The sequence below is a fragment of the Megalops cyprinoides genome, chromosome 2 (genome assembly GCF_013368585.1).
Source record: "Megalops cyprinoides isolate fMegCyp1 chromosome 2, fMegCyp1.pri, whole genome shotgun sequence".
In the NCBI taxonomy this organism is placed as follows: domain Eukaryota; kingdom Metazoa; phylum Chordata; class Actinopteri; order Elopiformes; family Megalopidae; genus Megalops; species Megalops cyprinoides.
Genome location: NC_050584.1, coordinates 6,522,081 through 6,543,461, shown reverse-complemented (window position 1 = coordinate 6,543,461; position 21,381 = coordinate 6,522,081). Strand labels below are relative to the sequence as shown.

Sequence of the window (21,381 nt, the reverse complement as noted above, 5' to 3'; positions counted from 1 at the left end):
TTGCAAGTCTTTATATAACTCATTTTGAAGATAAAGCATACATAGTATATACCACGATCAGATGTTCCTGTGATGTAGCAACCCTGAGACAAAACAATTACTTTGTCTGTTACTAAGATGCACACATGCATCACTGAGAATCAATACTTGTTCCCTCAATGCTTGGCCTAACCAACCTTTCTATTCCTCTCCTTCAACACCTTTCCCTTGTACACCCCCTCACTGCTGTGGTCACACTCTGAAATCCAAGAAGAATTGTTGAGAGATACACACAAAGATAAGCTAACTGAATCAAGAAAACATGAGACATTTTTTTGCAGTCCACTAAAAAATCAATAATATTTTACCAGGATTGAGGACAGCATCTTTAAACTTTCTATTAGTAACCTACCCTTAAGAGAAGAAGAGAGGGGAAGCCATGTGTTTGCTTTGCAATGAATGCACCTCAAGGAAAGCTTTGGCCCCTGTGCACTGACCTTTTCGTAAATGCAGCCCGCTGACCAATATAATTGAATAATGTATTTGAATAGCCCTGATGTGAAAGATGATAAGGCCCAAAACATTACAAAGATTATTATATCTGTTGGATTGGTGCCTGGGAAGTTAGTGGGCAGCTAGGGGTCCCTCCCCTGAGGACTGAACTGGGTACCCCTTCCAGCCAGAGCTACTCAAATATGTTACTAGATAGTTTAGCTTATTACCTGCTTAGGAACCATAACCACGTAGGACCATAGACCACCACACATGTAAACAGTATGCTATAAAATGCTATAAAGTGACAAATGTACATTATCTTAATATGTTATTTAGTATTACATTCACCTTACAAACACAGCAGCTCAACAACCATATATTTCATGAACCATTATATTTTCCTTGTGATGTATGTGGTAGTAGCACAATTGTTTGTAGCTTCATCTGCCAAGCCGTAACATTTCCTGACGTTCATCTTTGTGCGTTTGCCACATTGCGGGTATGTACGTGAAGGGTACGGCATGATCTTTACCAAAAAGGGAATAAACTTTTATATTTAATTTCATTTTGTCTCGACAGGTAGCACCATGCCTGCAAACTGTCCCAGGGGAATTGGTATTGGCGTGCCGCATTCCGACCAAGCTCTGTTTTGCCGTTTAGCCCATGCTTGCTTCTCAATGTTAGTTAGCCCATACCAGATAGCATATTGCATATCGTTCGCCTCTTAGATGGTCAGCCTTTACAGTGCATTGTATTTTACTAAGCTGGTACGCAGTATTGCCCAGTGTGCGTCTGCGTGGGCCGTGTGTGTAGCACAGGGTTACGCTGTGCACAACTTTTGGTGACCGTGTTTAGTTAACTCTGTTCTACTTTAATTGCCTTTTGTATTTGTGGGTGGGCTATTTGGAATTGTGATTGTTGCCTAGTTGGACGTATAGCTTGGTACCAACGGGTATGTAATTTGTGTATTGTGTCTATTGCCCAGCTAATACTACTTTCTCTATTTAAAGCTGCAGCTGAGTGCCCTATTGGGGAGGCTAGTCACCAGGTGGTGGTATCCCTTCAGTGTGGCACTCTGGGAGCACGCTGGTTTGTTTCACCCATTGTGTGCAGTGTCTGTGCATGTGGCTTGGGACCTGGGCACACTTTACAATTAATCCGCCTCCCCAAGGTAAGCCTTAGTCCTGCTGCTGAACCTCTTTTCCTATAGTTACCATGGTGGGCAATTGTTTGTGTGATAGTGGAAATATTAACCCTTGTATGGATACATTTTTAAACTATTTTTGTAATGAATTTAACTATTGCTCTAACTGTAATAGCCAGAATTGGTTTTACATATATCATTGTGCTATCTCATTGGATGTTGCTGGAGTAGTTTTTTGTATGCTTTTAGCTTTGTAGTAATTCTACCTCCTCAGTCAAAATTCCACTTTATACTTGAAATCACGTCTCTTGCTTCTTGGTATCAATGAACCTGTGTGCTGTGTGCAAGTACTAGATTGAAATTTTCTGGGTGGCGTAGTTGGCTACAGTTTGAACGTTCTTTAGTTGACTTGGTGTACTTTAAGTGCTCCTTCTTGCCACATGTCTACGGAGTAACTTAATGTATTCAACTGTACATTTGCTAAAAGGGCAATAATGTGATACCGGGTCCTTAATGTTAGCTTTAGTCACTGAGCTAGCAGTACAGATGAGACAATGAACCTGAAACTCTACCTAGCTACTTATATCTTACAATTTGTTGGATAATCTTTTCATTCATTTGAGTAGTATAGTATATTTAATGTGGTTCTTAAAATGGAAAATCATACAGTAATCTAAAAAAGTTAACCCCATGCCATCTATTACATTCATTTTCATGAGTGGTGTGGTCAATATCACTGACACTCATATGACCTTTAACACTGAGGTATTTTGCTGTTTGTCTTCAAAACCCATTGCTGTTCTTTGATGCTAGTAACACATTGCAATCACCAGTACTTCTACAATTTAACCTTGAAGTATTAATGATCAAATTATATACACTCACTGAGCACTTTACTAGGAACACCTGTACACCTACTTATGCAGTTATCTAATCAGCCAATCGTGTGGGAGCAGTGCAATGCATAAAATCTTGCAGATACAGGTCAGAAGCTTCAGTTAATGCTCACATCAACCATCAGAATGGGGAAAAAATGTGATCTCAGTGATTTCAACCATTGTTGAGCCAGATGGGCTGGTTTGAGTATTTCTGTCACGCTGATCTCCTGGGATTTTTGCACACAGCAAACTTTAGAGTTTGCTCAGAATGGTGCCAAAAACAAAACAAAACATCCAGTGAGCGGCAGTTCTGCGGACGGAAACTCCTTGTTGGGAAAGATCAACAGAGAATTGCCAGACTGGTTTGAGCTGACTAAGGCAACTCGGATAACCACTCTACAATTGTGGTGAGCAGAAAAACATCTCAGAATACACAACGCGTCGAACCTTGAGGCGGATGGGCTACAGCAGCAGAAGACAATGTTGGGTTCCACTTTTGTCAGCTAAGAACAGAAAGCTGAGGCTGCAGTGGGCATAGGCTCACCAAAACTGGACAGTTGAAGACTGGAAAAAATGTAGCCTGGTCTGATTTCTTGATTTCTGCTGAGGCACACAGATGGTAGGGTCAGAATTTGGCGCCAGCAGCATGAATCCATAGAATCCATGATAATGCACTGTCACAAAGTAAACGTCATCTCAAACTGGTTTCATGAACATGACAATGAGTTCAATGTTCTTCAGTGGCCTTCCTAATCTGAATCCAATAGAGCACCTTTGGGATGTGCTAGAACGGGAGATTCGCAGCATGAATGTGCAGCTGACAAATCTGCAGAAATTGTGATGCAATCATGTCAACATGGACCAGAATCTCAAAGGAATGTTTCCAACATCTTGTGGAATCCATGCCACAAAGAACTGAGACTGTTTTGAAAGCAAAGGGAGGCCCTACCAAGTATTAGTATAGCGTTCCTAATAAAGTGCTCAGTGAGTGTATGTGGCATTGCTTGAAGAGCATATTGATTTTAGGTGGTGCTCTGGTGCTTTTGTTCAATGACCTTGAAGTGGAGCAAAAAAAGTGTTGTATGAGAACACCATAGTGTCTTTACTTAGGAAGAATCGCAAGTGGATTTCAGAGTATCCATGTCATTTCAGATGAAAGCGCTAGTCAAATGAATAATTATCTGAAGACTTTGACTGAAGTGTACCCAGGTCTTTGAGGAGCTGCTTTTTGAGCATGTAGGTCTTTCTGTCAAATGATCTGTAAATCAATTCAATGAACAAATTGCCTGCCTGGCTGCTTGGTTTCAAAGGCTTCAGGTTGATTTAAAGGTTGCTTATGAAACGGAGCACATTACCATTCTGTGGGGCTAGTACCTCCCACACCAACACTTAAAAGTAGATGCACACATGCCTGACCAACTATAGCAGTCCTGCTTGAGATGGGCCATGGGGATCTATAATGTGGTGGTGACTCGAGATGCACATTAAGCACACTATAGACATTTTGATTTTCCCTGTTACAGGCAGATGCCCCAGTGTCCTTTGTGCTACTGACCCCTGAAGAGATTAAGGCATTGCCAAGGGCTGTAATCAGTATGAGCAATGGCATCAGCCCCTGCTTAGCACAGTCCAGGGCACCAGAGCAAGAGGTGTATAAGTGTCTGTGTGTGCATCTTCACACACTAGCTCGACCTCCTGTTAGACACAATTCCTTTTTGGGCCTGTAGCAGTTACAGCTGCATACATTTAAGGATAACTACTCAGTAATTTATGCTTATTATGGTACCACACTGTTTAGCAATACAATACACAGCTTCCCAATACACATTTTTATCAGCAATAAAGGATCCCACTTGCCTGGTATCCCAGTTACCGGTGTGAATAGAAATGGCAGTGCATTAACATTTAAATTTACAGTCTACCTCTTCACTCCAAAAACGTTGGCTTATGGCACTCACTAGCTTTCTTGTGGGCATAGCGTATTGGCTAGCTATCAGCATGAGCATAAGTAACGTTAAAGAAAATGTTTTTTCTCCTTTGCTCACAGGCATGCACATTTAATGCAAACTGAGAAATAAAATTAAAGTGTTTACATGTTCGGATTGTCTAATTATAATGCGACTTAGATCAGAGTACTCCACATATCTTGCTATGATTGTTTACTGCGATTTAATGCATTGCAATAATTAATGCAATAATTAAGGTAAGGTGACTTACATGACTTCTGCTTACCCATATAGAATATATAGATAATCTAATTCATGGAATATATTTTAACTCAATCAATAAATTGAAAATACATAAATCATTGCTGTATTTTTAAATTTTTAAATATTTGCTATATATTTATATATTACATTGCATTAATATAACTTACATATGTTTGCAATATATATTTGAGCTAAACACATTTTTCACTATACTACAATATATTTCATTTTCGAATGGGTAACTACGTGTATTGTCTTATTTGCCTTAAAATTGCCTTATTAGCAAGTATGTACATGTGGGCAGTGTAACATTTAAATTGTTCAATTGAAATGTGTCCCCTTATTGAGATCTTGCATCTAATGTTACTTCTTACCAATTGATTTAACTTTACCTTTTTGTTGTCCATCAAGGAGGACATGACTTGTTTACAATTTGTACTGTTAAAATCCACTTTTAGATTTGTATCTGTTTTTCAACATTGTTTAACATTTATTCCAGTGTTACTTCTAAATGTCACTGCTTCTGCTGTGTCCATAGTTTCATCTCACATACAGTATCTTTGAATCTCTCCATTTCAGCAGATGACATGGTGGTGGAATAATGACAGTAAAGTGTGTCCCAAATGCATTCCCAAATAACACTCTTCCCCTTCTACCCCTGCATGTATTTGTGTGATGTCAGGTAAAGTATGGACTTGTTCACTCACTTCCTTCACTCACTTGCAGATTGGGATGTAGCCCTCATCTCTGTTCACCAGCTCAATTTATTCAGTGTCTTATTTCCTGCTACATTCAGGTGTCAGTGAATATCTGCTTTTTCTGTTTTCTTCTTTCTTTCCCCTGCTTTTCATATCTGTGTAATATGATTTATTCATGCATTAAGGTTAGAGACAGAGGTGCAGATAATGAGACTGGCAGGTTGCAAAGAGAAGGGGTCAGATCCTGTGATAACAATCACACTTTGCACCTGATACTATGGGAGTTTTGAGTGGGTGGAAGAAGGAAGGTGAGGATGGGGAAGAGGGAGTGTGAAGAGTGAAAAAAGCCTCCCTCCAATAAAATGCTTGCATTTTCTAGTCATTCCTGTCTCTGCTCCACCTTCACCAAACCTCTTTTCTTTGTATCCTACGTGAGGGGAAGCTTGTTCGAAATTAAGGCCAACACAAAGGCTTTTCAACAGCGTTGCATGAGACAAATGCTTGTTGGTTTGATGTGATATGAAGTGTGAAACCACTTGTAGATATCCTGTTTTAAACAGGCTCATCCTAATTCAACTTAGTTTGTACAAGCTCATAAACAGCAGTCATCTGGTCTTTCCAGGGATGATAGTCCATTTACTTAAACTAAGACTTCAATTAATTCTACAGTTATAACACTGGGGTAGAAAACTGAAAGAATATATAGCCCATTTAGTTTCATTTGCAGGTAAACAATCTTTCTCTAAAGAGTTGACCTGTAGGGATTGTACATTGAGTTAAGTATACAGGTCGGCTGGCAGTTATAAGCATCAAAAACAGAAATTCAGTTACAACTACTTTTTTCATTTTTTGTAAGTACTTGATTTTAGATCATCATGAATGAATGGCAGTGAAAAATTGCCCTTTTCACACCTTAAAAATAATTGCAGTAATGAGTTTTTGTTTCTCATTAGCAATAACAATACAGTACATTCCAGCAGGCCAGATAGCAAAGGGATCACACCTCTCATTAGCTTTAATGCCAGTTTGTTCAGTGTTAGACATTGCGTATTCTGGGGCTTGTGTTGCAATTTACTTAAGTATTATAGCATAGTGAAGGCAAGCAGCAAAGGAAAAAAAAACTTAAAGTAATATTACAACCATCAATGCATATATCAAGTTTATCCCTGTCTTTGGAATTCAGCAAGAATCATCTGTGTGGACCTCATGCACGGCAAGGTTAAGGCAAACAGATCCAGGGTGATAAGGGTAAAAATCACCCCATTTCCATGCATCAGCTGTATTATGTTATTTTAGCATATTTTGTTGGTCATCTCCTCACCTCCTCTGCTCTTCAGTTTGATCACCAAGATAGCTGTGCTTTAAATTCAGGATGTTCACGTCAAAGATTAAAGGAGCCTTGCCTAGCGTTTTTGTGCCTTGATTTCACATTCCTCTTTTGCCTGTTCTCTTCCTTTATGAATGTGCAGTTGGGGGAATTTAAAAGGATACTGCCATAGACACAGTATGCCATGAGATGTTCTTAGCCACCTTTTAAGACATTCTGTCTGTGAGGTTAGCCAGAGAAACTCATTTTGCTATATAATGAACCAGAAGTGGTTAGATTGGTCTCACGGTGCAAAGACGTAATCAGTTCCCAGATATCCATGGCTGACTAGAATAAAAAAGACCAACAATTAGGGTGTACTTCCATGCAAAACATCACGCAGTAGCCATATCATGTTTATAGCACTGTCTGTGTCTTTTCACTACCTGTTCTGTCATTATCGTTTCCTCAGGTGATTTTCCAGAGGTGATTTTCTCTTGGAATAGTCAAAAAACCCTTTCTGTGGTTCAAAAGGGAAACAATTATCCCCCCACAAGTAAATACGGTCAATCTACTGGACACTGGGAAAAGGGGAAACTAAACTGCATAAATCCAGGCAATAGTGAAAATAACATCCATTGAACACCAGTGCCTGTGGCAATATAGATGAAGTATTGTTTATGAAAGGATTAGTGTACTGAACTCTGTCGGCTTACAAAAATTGTTCCTTTGTGAAAGTGAAAAACACCATCCACAGTTACATACCTGAGCACATACACACAGATCTAACTAAACATTCAGACTTGCACAGACAGTGAAACCAGTTACAAAAAATCAAAAATACACTAAAATGAATGAAATGCTTTTCTATGCAGTACATAAGTATATACAGTAACATAATTCATAATCTAACTTGGAAATTATCTTTCTGGCATAAAACTGTTAACTAGATGGTTTTAAATGAGCTGCATTTTACTTGGGCATGACATTTCATTCCTTTCAAGGATTTCAGTGATTTATGATGAGGTGGGAGTGAAGGGTAACTTATCTCAACAACTACTAATGTGTAGCACCCACTGGGGTAAAGCACAGCAGCTCTTTTTATGGCAGACTCCTCACTCATCAGTTGACATGGAGAGGCAAAGATTTATTTAACCAATTAATCTGGGGCATGATTATATGGCAATATTGAGAGAGGCAGAGTGCAAATTTGGCCCAGATACTGGAGGACAGTGTCTCTGTGATGTTTCATTAGATCCTAAAACAACTTGGCTGAAAAAGAAGGCTGGCGCTTGGTGGTATGTCACTTCAAGCAACAGCCTGTTTTTCCCAGGAAGTATATTATACAATTATAAAAATGAAATAATTTCTGCATAGAGTTTTGGATATCAAACTTCCATAACTATCCATAACGTCCATAACTTAGGTACTGTGGACTAGTGTGCTGGTGTGCTGTTTCCTGCTCTAGCTGGTCGCCATGGTGTAAACGCTCACCTAATGAGCCCACTAGAGTGGTCAAGCTCAGGTGAGAGGACAAGGAGTCTACTGCTGGAAGGCACTGGCTTTCCAATTAAGGCTTTGACCTCATCAGGGAAACTAGTGAGCTGTGCATGTCTAAGCAGACAGAGCTTGGCTTCTTGATAGGTCTCTGCTGATGGGTCACCTATTTGATTGGCTGCCTCATGTAGCTTCTGTGCAGTGGCTTCCACCAAGTCCTTGTAGCTGTGGAACTGACCCATGTCTGGTATTTGGGAGATGGGAGAAGTTATGTAAGCACAAAAAGTGAGCCTTTCTTCTTCCTCATCGTTACTGCCTATGAGGTCTGGTTGAGCTGGCCACCTATCAGGATCTTGCCACAAGAATGGGGGTCCTTGGCTCCAGCAGGTAAGATGGTCTGCAGGGTTTTCTTCAGAAGGCACATGGTGCCAGGCTTGGGCGTCTATCAACTCCTGGATCTCTGCTATGCGAGTCCCCACAAAGACTTTGTACCGGCATGAATCAGACTTGATCCATGTCAGTACAGTGGAGGAGTCTGTTCACAAACTGACTCGCTGGATATCCAAGGTGAGTCCCCTTTCCAGCATCTTGACTAGCTGGGCCCCAGTAAGAGCAGCACAAAGCTCAAGTCTTGGCATGGACAGCTGCCTCTTGGGTGCCGCCTGCACATGTCCTTGAGGGCCTTCAGTGCGCAAGTAGCCTACTGATCCGTAGACCTGTTCTGAGGCGTTGCAAAAGACACGGATGTCCTTGGTGCAGGCCGGGGTGTCCAGGGCGGGAGAGACATAGCACCTTGGTAGAGTAATCTTCTTTAGGTGGGGCAGCTCGTCTTTCCAAGCGTGCCATGCATGCAGGAGGTTGGCAGGCAGACGGGTCGTGCCAGTCCCGTTGTTTGTCCCAAAGCTGCTGGATGAGGATCTTGGCTCTAGTGGTAAACGGAACAGTGTAGCCTAATGGGTCATGTTGACTGGCTACAGTCCTGTAGATGCTACGCATGGTAGGTGCTGGGCTTTCTACTGGGCGACACTTGTATCTTAATGAGCCTGACTGGCAGTGCCAATGGAGACCCATGGTGTACTCGACAATATACAGTCGATTCTGTGTCAGCCAGAGCTCGTTACTTTCAGATCTGTCTTCGGCAGGGAGGTGGCTGACAACACTGGGATTTTTGCTTTTGTCTGCTAAATGACAGCAGACATTCTTATCTGGAGTGACTTACATAGAGAATATGTTATCCATTTATACATCTGGATATTTCCCGAGGCATTTCTGGGTTAGGTACCTTGCTCAAGGGTAAAGCAGCGGTGCCCCAATGGGGAATTGAACCAGCAACCTTTTGGTTACAAGCCCTGCTTACCACTATGCTACACTGCCACCACCACCATCCTGTCTGTCTTTTAAGATAAGCTTTATTAAACTCCTATGGATTTACCTACAAAGAGAGTACTGAAGACCTCTTTCTTTCAAAGAGTATGGGTGCTTGGAGGTTTTACTTCTGATACACAGATAATATGGTAGAAAAAGTCTATGGATATAGACACTTATACTTCATTCAGAGAGATTTTATTGTCAGCCCATCCATATGCAGTATACAGTAGGGTTGAAATAACGTTTCCCCAGGACCCATGGTGCTACATTCAATACAGCTGAATAAATACACAGGACAATAAATAGACAATAACAAGACAATAAATAAATAGACAAACTAACACGACATCAGATTGTAAGACAGAGAGTGCAAGTAAATATGTAAACAGATTGCACTTTTTTAAAGTGGCTATGTGCTCAGTCCAGGGGAGTGGGCCGGGGCATGCTGTGCTCCGGGGGTGGGGGTTCTGTTCTTGTGCAAGCACAGGAGGGGAGGAGGGGGCAGCAAGGAGTTGAAGAGCCTAACTGCCTGAGGGAAAAAACTGTAGCAGTGTCTGGCAGTGACAGTATGGGTGCTCCGGTACCTTCTGCCAGATGGTAGGGGAGTGAACAGTCCATGGGAGGGGTGGGAGGGGTCTGTGGCGATGTAGGTCGCATGCCGGATGCAGTGATTCTGGAAGAGCTCTTCCATGGTTGGTAGAGGGACCCCGATGATCCTCTCAGCTGTCCGCACTATTCGCTGTAGGGACTTGCGGTCAGCGACGTTGCAGTTCCCAAACCAGTCGGTGATGCAGCTGCAGCTTCAGCTTATGCTTCATTCTCTTAAAATATATATGCCTCTTTGGCTGCTTCGCTGCGTCTCACACTTGGCATTTGTGTGTTTTTATTGTGTTTAATGTGCTTTTATTGCGTTTTTAATTGTGCTGTTTATGTGGTTGTGATTGCTTTCTACTTCGCATCTTGCCCGCACTGAAGTATCAACTATGGATTTCGCTTTATGGTATGTGATTGGACTGTTTACGGTAATTTAAACACTTATTTAACTCAAGGACGCAACCACAGCTATGTTGCTGGCAGCGTAGCCTGTGAAATCCAATATAGCAGAGAATTTTTGCTGTTGTTACGCAATCACATATCTTCGGACTATTCAACCATTGCAGACTCGATACCGAACTGTCTTAGAACAAATTTGAAGAGAGGTACTACACGGACGAAGTGGAAACGTTCATGTAAGGGTGGTATTCATCATCGACTGAAAAACAAACTCCCCCTTCTTACTATCCTGCTCGTTAACTTGCAGTCCCTGAGAGCAAAGACAGACAGGTTGTCAGCCAACACCCGCTACCTGCATGAGTACCCCAACATCACCAGGAAAGCTTGCAGAGGCGGCGTCTGTCTCCTCATCAGGGACGAGTGGTGTTGGGCAGTTGTGGTGAGAGAGCACCTGTGTACCCCTGACATTGAGTTGCTGTGTGTCTCTCTGCGACCTTTCTATCTGTCCAGGGAGTTTCCTTAAATTTTCCTCACCGTTGTATATACACACCCAAAGGCAAATATCAATAAGGCAGAGAGATTATTAGAAATTACAGTTTCTCACAGAAACTTAAGTCACTTTCACCTGATGCACCCAAGTTTATTCTTGGAGATTTTAATAACTTTTCTGTCAAAAAGTGCCTGTGCACATACTAACAGCATGTTGACTGCCCCACCAGGAAAAATAAGACCCTAGGCATGTGTTATGGAACTGTCAAAGATGCCTACACTGCATCCCTGCTCCTCCCACTAGGGGCGTCTGACCACAGTGTGATCTATCTCCGCCCTGTCTATCAAAGGCTACTTGAGAGGGAGAAGCCTCAAAAAAGGTCTGTCAAAGTGTGGAACAATGACAGCATAATGGCTCTGCAGGGATGTTTTGATTGCACATTATGGGAGGTCTTTAATAGCCCTGATATTAATGATCAGGTTGTAGCAGTGTCTGATTACATCAATTTCTGTGTAGACTCTGTGATACCTACTAAGACCTTTAAAATCTATCCTAATGATAAGCCTTGGGTGTCCAACAAATTAAAGAAACTTATAATTCAGAAGAAACCCCCCCCCACCCCTCGCCTAACCTTACCATGAAGGAATCAGAAGTCCTGCAGCTTTTTTAAGACTGTAACCCACGAGAAAGCCCAAGCTTGGACAATATTTGTGGAAGTGTTTTAAAGCACTGTGCTGAACAGCTAACACCTGTGTTTACTGACATTTTTAGGTCCTCTTTTAATCTTCTCAAGGTCCCTACCCTATGGAAAACATCAACAATTGTGCCCGTGCCAAAAGTTCCCAGACCCATAGGGCCCAACGACTTCTGACCAATAGCATTGACATCACTGGCCATGAAGTGCTTTGAGCGCCTAGTGAGGAGGTACATTGTATCACAAACACAGCACCTCAATACAACCCATTACAAATTTCAAGTACCTTGGCATTGTGCTTGACCATAATCTTAAATGGGACCTGTGGACTGACCTCATAAGCACTAAGACACAACAAAGAATGTACTTTTTAAAGAAATTGTTATCTTTTATGTAATGCAAATTAATACAACTATTCATCAGCATGCAAGGTCATTGATTAATACCATGCTGTACCAAAAAAAAGGGTGTGACAAAATCATGTGCTGGTGCGACCAACTGAAAAAGTTGGTACTACTAGTGGAAAAGTTAGTCTGGAGCCCTGGTATCGCAAGGAAGATGTTGAACTGTCAGGACTGCGGCTCCTTAGCCGGGTTTGTTTATGTTTTTGTTTTCCCTGTCCATGTGCCTTTTTTTTATTTGTGTTCCAGCCCTGCCCTGCTCTCCGCCCTGTCTCCGCCCACCTGGTCACCTGACTGGCTCCACCCGCCTACCTGCACACCTGAACCCCATCTTGTCATCTGCCTTGCCCTATATATTCCCCGTTTTTTTCATGTCTCGTCGCTAGTTCGTCTCAGTTCGTCTGTGTCGCTACAAGCCGTTTCTCCTGTTCTGCCTGCCTGCCTGTTTTGCTGATCTTTTGCCTGTTTTCTTGACCACGTTTTTGGATCCGGTTTTTTGGTATTGTTTGCTGTGCTTTCCTGGTTTTCTGACTTCGCCTGTTTTGACCACATTTTTTGGATTCCCGATTTGGCTTAATAAACACGCTTTGTGCACCCTGTCCCTGTCCCGCTGTCTGCGCCCGAGTCCCTGCATGAGCCCGAGTCCCTGCCTGAGCCCTGACATGAACAAAAAACGGTTATCTGCAAAATATGCAGCAAAATACTGGTTTGTTAAATTTAACTTGGTTGTGATTTCCCCCTTTTTGCATACAAGTTTAAAATTGTTCCAACAGAAACCACTAATTAATATTACTAATTAATAACTAATTAATTAACTAACTAACACCTCTAGGACTGCCTTCTTCCATCTGAGAAATATTGCTAAAATCAGGAAAATCGTATCAATTAACGACGCTGAAAAACTAATCCATGCCTTTGTAACATCCAGATTAGACTACTGTAATGCCCTCTTGTCAGGATGTGCAACCGTCTCATTAAAACCCCTACAGCTGATGCAAAATGCAGCTGCTCGAATCTTAACTAAAACTAAACGCTTTGAGCACATCACCCCAGTTCTGGCCTCTCTCCATTGGCTACCTATTAAATACCAGATCATTTTTAAAATACTCTTACTCACATTTAAGGCTTTAAATGGGCTTGCCCCCCCCTATCTTAAGGACCTTCTTCATCCATATCTTCCGCAGAGAGCCCTTCGCTCCCAAAATGCCGGGCTTCTCACCATTCCAAGAGTGGGCAAAACTACTGTAGGCGGTAGAGCCTTTTCCTATCAAGCCCCTCTCCTGTGGAACAGTTTACCCTCTGAGATTCGGGGAACAGACTCTCTCTCCACCTTTAAGTCTAGGCTCAAAACATATCTATATAGTAAATCCTTCAGCTGAGGGACATGGCCTGGTGCTGGCGTGGATCATAGAGTCTCTGGTGGACTAAGTGGTCATTGCTTTCATGGACCCTGTGCCGTGATCTGGTGTTGACTGTCTTAGGGTCGCCCTCATGACTATGCCGGTCCCTTGCCTCCCGTCCCCTAGGTTATGCTGCCATAATGTTAGCCTACCGGGGTCTTTCCTTGTTGCACACCTTTTTCTCTGCCCCTCCTCTCCTGCCTCTCTGTTCTACATCCCTGCCATTCTTATCATCCACTAACCACTGTTTTCTGTTTGCTTCCTATTCCCTGCTCCGGGCTCCTGTCCGGAGCTGTAGCCCAAGCGTCTCATCTCGTTTTCCAGTCCTGCTACCTCGCTGCCCTGCCCATCAAAGCCAACTGCATTCCAAGACCCGGACATCCTAGAAGACATTCTTATAATCACTCTACTGTTAACTGCTATTGTTTGTCAATAACAAATGTACATTGCATAATTTTGTGTCTAACTCTATCTGCCCAGTGCCGGCCAGAAGCAGATGGGCCCCCCCATGAGCCCGGTTCTGCTCAAGGTTTCTTCCTGATAGGGAGTTTTTCCTTGCCACTGTTGCCTTGTTGGCTTGCTCTCAGGGGGTCTCAGGCCTGGGAACAATGTAAAGCTGCTTTGTGACAACTTGTGTTGTAAAAAGCGCTATACAAATAAAAATGAATTGAATTGAATTGAATTGAATATAAACAAGAATGTTTTAATGCAGACATATGTTGCAGGGACTATTAGAATCATCATACTGGTGTGATTGTATGCATCAAAGGGGTAAATTGAGCATTTATGAAGTGCTTTAGAGGAGATTTCAAAATATCGAGATATATATTGTGTATCGCGATATAGCCTAAAAATATTGTGATATTTATAGGCCATATCGCCCAGCCCTATTGCCAACTATATCCCAAAAAGACATCAATTAGAATGCTAGCATTTTATCAGTGCTTACTGTGCTGTTGTTGTATTTTGTATGCCTTTTAGGTAGTTAGCTCACCAGTTGTAGGCAAAAACTGCTTACTGCTGCTTTAAATGTTTCTGGGTTTTACATGCCTGCATATGCCCTCACCAACCCCACCACCAGCACCACCAAACTTCACCAAGCGCACCTTCCTTCTGCTACTTTTACAACCACCAGCCGCCACTGCTAAACAGTTATGGTTAGGCAGGTTAGCTACTTTAAAAGATACAACAGGCTATTTTAACAGCAGCTTCCCCAACCCTTTTCTCTCAGCTGTACTTGCTATAGCTACAAATAGTTACCGATAGTGATAGATAGGTTTATTCCAGGCAGCTTGTTAGCTAGCTAAATAGCTAAGACTTAACCATACTTGACTGACTGCAGTGTTGCCATTTGTGCAGCTAACATGTGTGTTGCTAACAAGCTATCTAATTCCCAGTCTAACATGTAGTGTAAGCTAACTATTCTATTCTATCGTTTGGGGCGTCCCTAGAACTACCCAAGGAGGTTGTTGGTTTGTTTGGTTCCTGTTCTGAAACGTTGATAAAGTTTGGTTAATGGTAGTTGTGCAAAAAAAATGTATTTAGGCTGTCACACTCATATGTATTTCAATGTAAAATAATCTTATAACACACTATATGGACAAAAGGAAGCTATGCTTCCAACTTTGTGGCAACAGTTTGGGGAAGGCCCTTTTCTATTCCAACATGACTGTGCCCCAGTGCACAAAGCAAGGACTATAAAGACATGGTTTGATGAGTTCGGTGTGGAAGAACACAGAGAAGCACAGAGCCCTGACCTCAACCCCATCGAGCACCTTTGGGATGAACTGGAACGGAGATTGCGAGCCAGGCCTTCTCGTCCAACATCAGTGCCTGACCTCATAAATGCTCTACAAAATGAATGGGCACAAATTCCCACAGCAAGAGTGGAAGCTGTTATAGCTGCAAAAGGGGGACCAACTCCATATTAAAGTATATGTATTTGAATACAATGTCATTACAATGTAATTGTCAGGCGTCCGAATACTTTTGTCCATATAGTGTATCTTAGCTGCTAACTAACTTCACTCAGTTTAATCTGTCAACCATGGGTTGATAAAGTATTACAATTAATTTGAATCTTGAATCTATTGTCAGATAAAAGAAATAGGCTATTACACATACTCGCAATGTTGTCACAATATTATTATGCCAACATTGAAGACACATTGACAGCCCAATATCATGGCAATGTTTAAATACCATTGCCAACAATTAGACAGGATTTAGACATGATTTGTGGCAAAAGTGTGTCAATGTTTGGTGTCTGCTTGGATACTGCTCTACAAAGTAAGAGAATAATATTTAGGTTTGGTCGATGACACAAATCACTGTTTCTTTAGATGTGAGGTTGGCCATGTTAACTTAATTGTTCAGCCCTGCAGTGCACACACTGGTCGAGTTTCTACTTAATGTTGGAGTCAGTGAATGCACAGTGATATGATTGTTTAACTTTTTCCCAGTGACCAGCATTCAAGAGGTTGTGCAACGGTACAGAAAAATCTTGAAGATGGTGCAAAAGGGCTACAACATGAAGAAGGCATTCAAGAAGGTAGCTGTATCCCGCAATGCTGTGGCTGCCACAGCACCCATTGCTGAGCTGTACATTGTTGATAAAAGCATCCTGTCCAGAGTGGCAGAAGATGAAAGCACCATCAGCTAACTTGCAAGTAGATGTGCTGGTGAAATAGTTGGAGATCTTCAAATGAAAATAATGGCCGTGAAGAAAAAAAAGGGAACTGTTGCCGTTTTACAAACGATAGTGAGACTTCACACACAATGTTTCCGTTTTACAAACGATAGAGTGAGACTTCACACACAGTCTTGTTTTTAAGTTTGTTATTTGAGTTTTAGTTATTTTGATTGTTGTTCAATGTGGATTTGGATTATTGTTCAACTGCTTTGTTAAGGGTGAAAAGTCTGCAACATTCAATAAAAAGGTCCAGTGTGTGGCGAAATAAAAACTTTATTATTTAGCATTGTATTTCTGTTTCATTTGTACAGTTAAACTTTTTATAGATAGAATGGATATAAATAGCTTGTAGACTCTTAGGTGGTTTTCACCTTACTTGGGTAGTCCAAATGAAAATCTACAGATGTTTACTGGTATGCAAGTGACTCGTAACATACATCCAGTGGATGTGCTGGGATGCATCCTCAGTGATGTATCCTGGGGTCATTGGGTGTTTCGGGTCTTTTAAAACATCATACACCCTCACCCAGGCGACCCAGCCGGGGGTGATCAGTGCCATCAGATCAGAGCCATCTTGTGGCTCTCTCTGTGGCATCGGTAATAGCTTTGATGGCCCTCTTCTTTGCCAGCCCCATTATGCCCAGCATTGAGAGGACTCTGCAAAGGGATCGAAGCGAAGCCCCGACTTCCCACCTCGATGGGCTCACAGTGGGTTTTCCAGCCCTGCTTCCTGTACTGCTCTGTCAACTCCTGGCACTTGGCATGTTTCCGCTCTTGGGCTTCTTCCATGCGCTCCTTCCAGGGTACAGTAAGTTCTACCATGATCACCTGTTTGGTGGAATCTGAAAAGATGACCATGTCCGGATGGAGGGTTGTTGAAGCAACGTGATCTGGAAACCACAACTGCTTGCCAAGACCCACTTTTTACCCACAGTCAGCTGCTGAGGCAAGGAGGCCGGTTGGTGAGCTGGGCTGTGGGGTGCTTTTCTCTCCAGCCTTACAAAAGTGATGGTCTTCCTTGGGTGGTGGTGTTTGTTGGTGGTCAAGGCTGAAGCTACTGCCCCTGCAACTGCTGGCCTTCTGCCAGGGCCTTTGGGCAACTACTCAGAATGTGCTCGAGAGATCCTCTACCAGCACAGAGGGCACAGGAAGGTGATTCGCTTTTACCCCAGACGTGGAGATTCACTGGACTTGGTAGGCCATCATATACAGCCTGGATCAGGAATCGGACTCGATAATAGTCTGTCCGCAGGATGTTATCCCAGGTGATCTTCCACTGCTCTGCAGATTCCCACCTCGCCCATGCTCCCTGTTGTTTCAAACCCACCATCCTGCTTGCTCTTTCTTCTTCCACGCCAGCTTGAACTTCCTCCTGGACTAGAAGGTGCCTCTCTTTGCCCTTGGCTTTGCGGATCTGCATCCCGGTGAAGGAACCCAGCCCTGCTCGGCCTCTAGCCGCATTCCCCACAAGCTCTCCCTGCCTCAGCCGAGACTCTGCAACCTTGAACACCCCGGATGCTCTCCACTTCCTGCCCGTCCTGATCTTGATTCCTGCACCCGCCACTCTGGGGTCCCTCGAGTCTCTGTACATTAGTGCCTCCCTTATCCCAGACACCATAAACTCCTCTTTCAGACTACTGAAGGGGAGCTGCAGGATGTTACTGCTGCCGTACAGAGCCATGCTGCTGAGGCTGCGGGGGAGACCTGGCCACCTGTGAAGGAAGCTGCTAATCCTCCTCTCCATTGCCTCGACTGATGACATCGGGACCTTGTATATCAGCAGCAGCCATAGGACCCTGGGCAAGATGGCATGTTGATAAACCCAGGCCTTGAACCTTCCTGGGAGGCCTGACTTATCAGTCTTAGCAAGCCACGCTTCGAGGTCTTTGATGGTCTTTTGGACAGAAGCGGAGTCCTTGAGGCTGGCGTCAAAGAACTTTCCCAAACTTTTCACCAGCTTCTCAGTGATAGATGGAATGGTGCCTTCAGAAAGTGAGAAGCAGGAGTGTCCACTACTCTCTCCTTCTTTAACACCACCGACCTAGACTTGCTGGGCTTGAAGGTCATCCTAGCCCATGCAATGAGCCTCTCTAGGCCTTTGAGAATCCACCTGGTGCCTGGCATTGAAGATGTTGTGATGGTGAGATCATCCATGAAGGCCCAGATCGGAGGTTGTCTCATGCCCGACTTGGTCTTCGGGCCTCTGCAGTCCACCTCAGCTGACTTGGCTATCATGTTCATGGCCAAGGCAAAAAGGGTAACATAAATGGTGCAGCCTGTTATTATCCCCTTTTGAGAATCAACTTCCATATCTATTTATATTTAGCTGAATTTGTATACTCTCAGCTAGTTTTCACTGTAATTTGGTAGTCCAAATGAAAATATACAGCTATTAACTAGTTATGCAAGTGGGAATCAACTTCATGTTTATGCCATGGGTTAGCAGACCTGGACCCCGAACTGCCCCGACCACTATCAGCCCACCACAACGCGAGACCAGGTAGGTAGCAAAACCAAAACTTTATTTTTACAAGTTGGGGTTAAAATCTTACACTTATAAAGCTCATCAATGACAGCACACCCTGGAATCACCCCCTTTGTCTGTTCTCCCCACTGCAGGCCCCGGCAGAAACGCAGCACTAGAGGTAAGTGCACACACTCCAAATCCACAGCACACAGTGGTCCCCTCACACCCTGGCAGAAAACTAGCACTGCAATTCCCCCTCACAAGCTACAGTTGACACCTCCCTCTGGCCGGGGTGAGCCAGTCCTGCAGTGGGGCTGACCAGGTGGGGGTCGCAGGCTGCCACTGGGAGCGCTCACACATACACGCACACTCTCACTTTTACAGAACAGGCATTGCTGCTGGTCACCTTTCCCCCAAGCAGCAACTCCAAAAAAAGGGAAATCAGAGTGTGTCCGGATGCCAGGCTCCATGTAGTCATGCTGCCGGGTGGAATTGCGCTGCCTCTCAGATCCGATCCCCCACCGCGCTCTGCAACTCCTGCAAACGCGAAGAGGGAACTGAGAAGCACAGCGGAGCCACCCCTGGTCACACACACGCACACACACGCCTCATGCAGGACGGAATGCAATACTTTCCTTACGGTCAGCAGGGCGGACGCTCCTGCTGTTTGCACCAGTCGACCAGCCTGGCTGCAGCTTCTCCGTGGCAGGTCTGCGGTCATCAATCTTCCTCTTTCCCGACACTCTGCTCCAGCGACGCTCCGCCCTGCCAGAGTCCCGCACAAATACCAACACGCGAACAAAACCAAAAGAAAAAAAACCCCAAGAAACTAATACAAAAAAGAAAAGACAAAAAACTCCAAAAGCAACTTAACACACGCCAAGACAGAGCCCACCTTCCCCTGCTGCTTCTCCAGGCAGCTGTTCCTGCTTCCACTCCAACCCGCTGCCTTTTAAAAGGCTGCGAAGCCCTACACGCCCCGCTCACAGGTGCCTGACATCACTTGCTCGTTATTCTATTATTCAATAAATGCGCTGCCCAGCCCACATGCAACTCCCTGGGCTGCCCGAACCACCACCCGACATTTACATATATGTTGTTGAAATTCTGGGGTCAAAGATAAGATGCACTACATGGTCAAGGCAATAGTCCACTCCCTTCTGTGCTCCTGAAGCAATGTGTTGATTGGTTGGAATAGCGTATGGCTTGGTGCAAGTGATTTTGTTTGTTTCCCATTTACAGAGCCAGGACTGTGTATGAAAACCGGGGATTTTTTTGAGAGCATACGCAGAATGGACAGAATTTGACAAAAAGTTTATTGGATTAGAATTTCCGACTACACCTTTAAAGCTAAAGCAAAAAAAAAAATTGACTCCAGTCAGCAAAATATTAGTAGGACTATATACATTTTTGAGCACTTGTTGAATGAGAAGATTAACTTGTATCTCCACTGTTACTTGTGAAAATATTTATTCATATGAAAGAAAGAAAACGTTTACTTAACTATGGTATGAACATGCAAGTGAAAGCTTACTAATGTTCAACATCAGTAAAAGAAATAATGTATACACATGGTAAAACATTCGTTGAACATTTGTCTATGTATTGTTGAACACTTGTATATATAATGTTGAACATTAGTTGAGCATTGAAAGTGTCAAAAATCATGACAGCATACCCCGAATAAGAAAAAAGTGCACCAAAAAAGAGGAACAGTAGTTGCAAGTTGAAGCTCACAGAACGGGATAGATAGAAATAGGGTAGGTGCTACAAACCACAAACACTGCCTCAAAAATTACCACATAACTGAATCTATACCTCCACAACCTGGTCTCAACAAAAACTTCTAATTCTGAGCTTCATATTTATGGTAGGATTGTCATTTGGAAATTGCTTGTAACCAACGCCAATGTATAACAGTGAATAACCTGGTGTAATGATGTAATGATGGTTTGAGTAACCTGGTTTATGTGGTTTCATGAACACCAAGATGAAGTCAAACACCTTTCATGGCCTCCTCAATCATCACATCTAAACATGGGATGTAATGGAATTGTGCAGAGTACTGCAGCATATATTTCCACCTTCATCTCTCAAAGAACAAGAGGCTTTTATTCTTGAAAAAGGGTCCAATATTCCATTAGAAATATTTCAATACTTATGACAGCTTATAACAGTTCAATACTTGTAACAGCATTCCAAGAAGGAGTGAAGCTGTTCTAAAGGCAAAGAGTGGCATCTCTCCTCATTAGTTAATAAATATTTGTATATTGTTTGTTGTTCTGTATATATTATTTATTAGACTAGGTTAATATGCTGTAAGCATCGGAGCACCAATTTTGTTTTGTGAAGTAAACAAGAGCAACATTATTTATCTTTAATGGGGGCATTATGGAGATAGCATAATTCAATTAATAGATAACAAAATTAATTAGGATTTCTGTGCTTTCCTTTTAGCTTTTGAGACAGAGCAGTTTGTTTAGAAAAACATATGTTCAGTCAATAAAAAATAGTAGTGCCTTTGAATTGTAAATGAGAAAACTAATTAAAAAGTTAATGGCTAATATGGGAAAATGTAAAGCTTTTGAAAATATGTTGAAGCATATTTAGAATAATAAAAAAATACATGGAAAATGAGTCCCTGTTCAGAGAATAATGAATTGTATAAG

General features: G+C 42.8%; 1 pseudogene; it reads right to left on the bottom strand.

Moving 5' to 3' along the window:
- Positions 1-16,808: 16,808 nt before the first annotated feature.
- LOC118795262 lies at positions 16,809-18,555 on the bottom strand (annotated as a pseudogene).
- Positions 18,556-21,381: the final 2,826 nt, after the last annotated feature.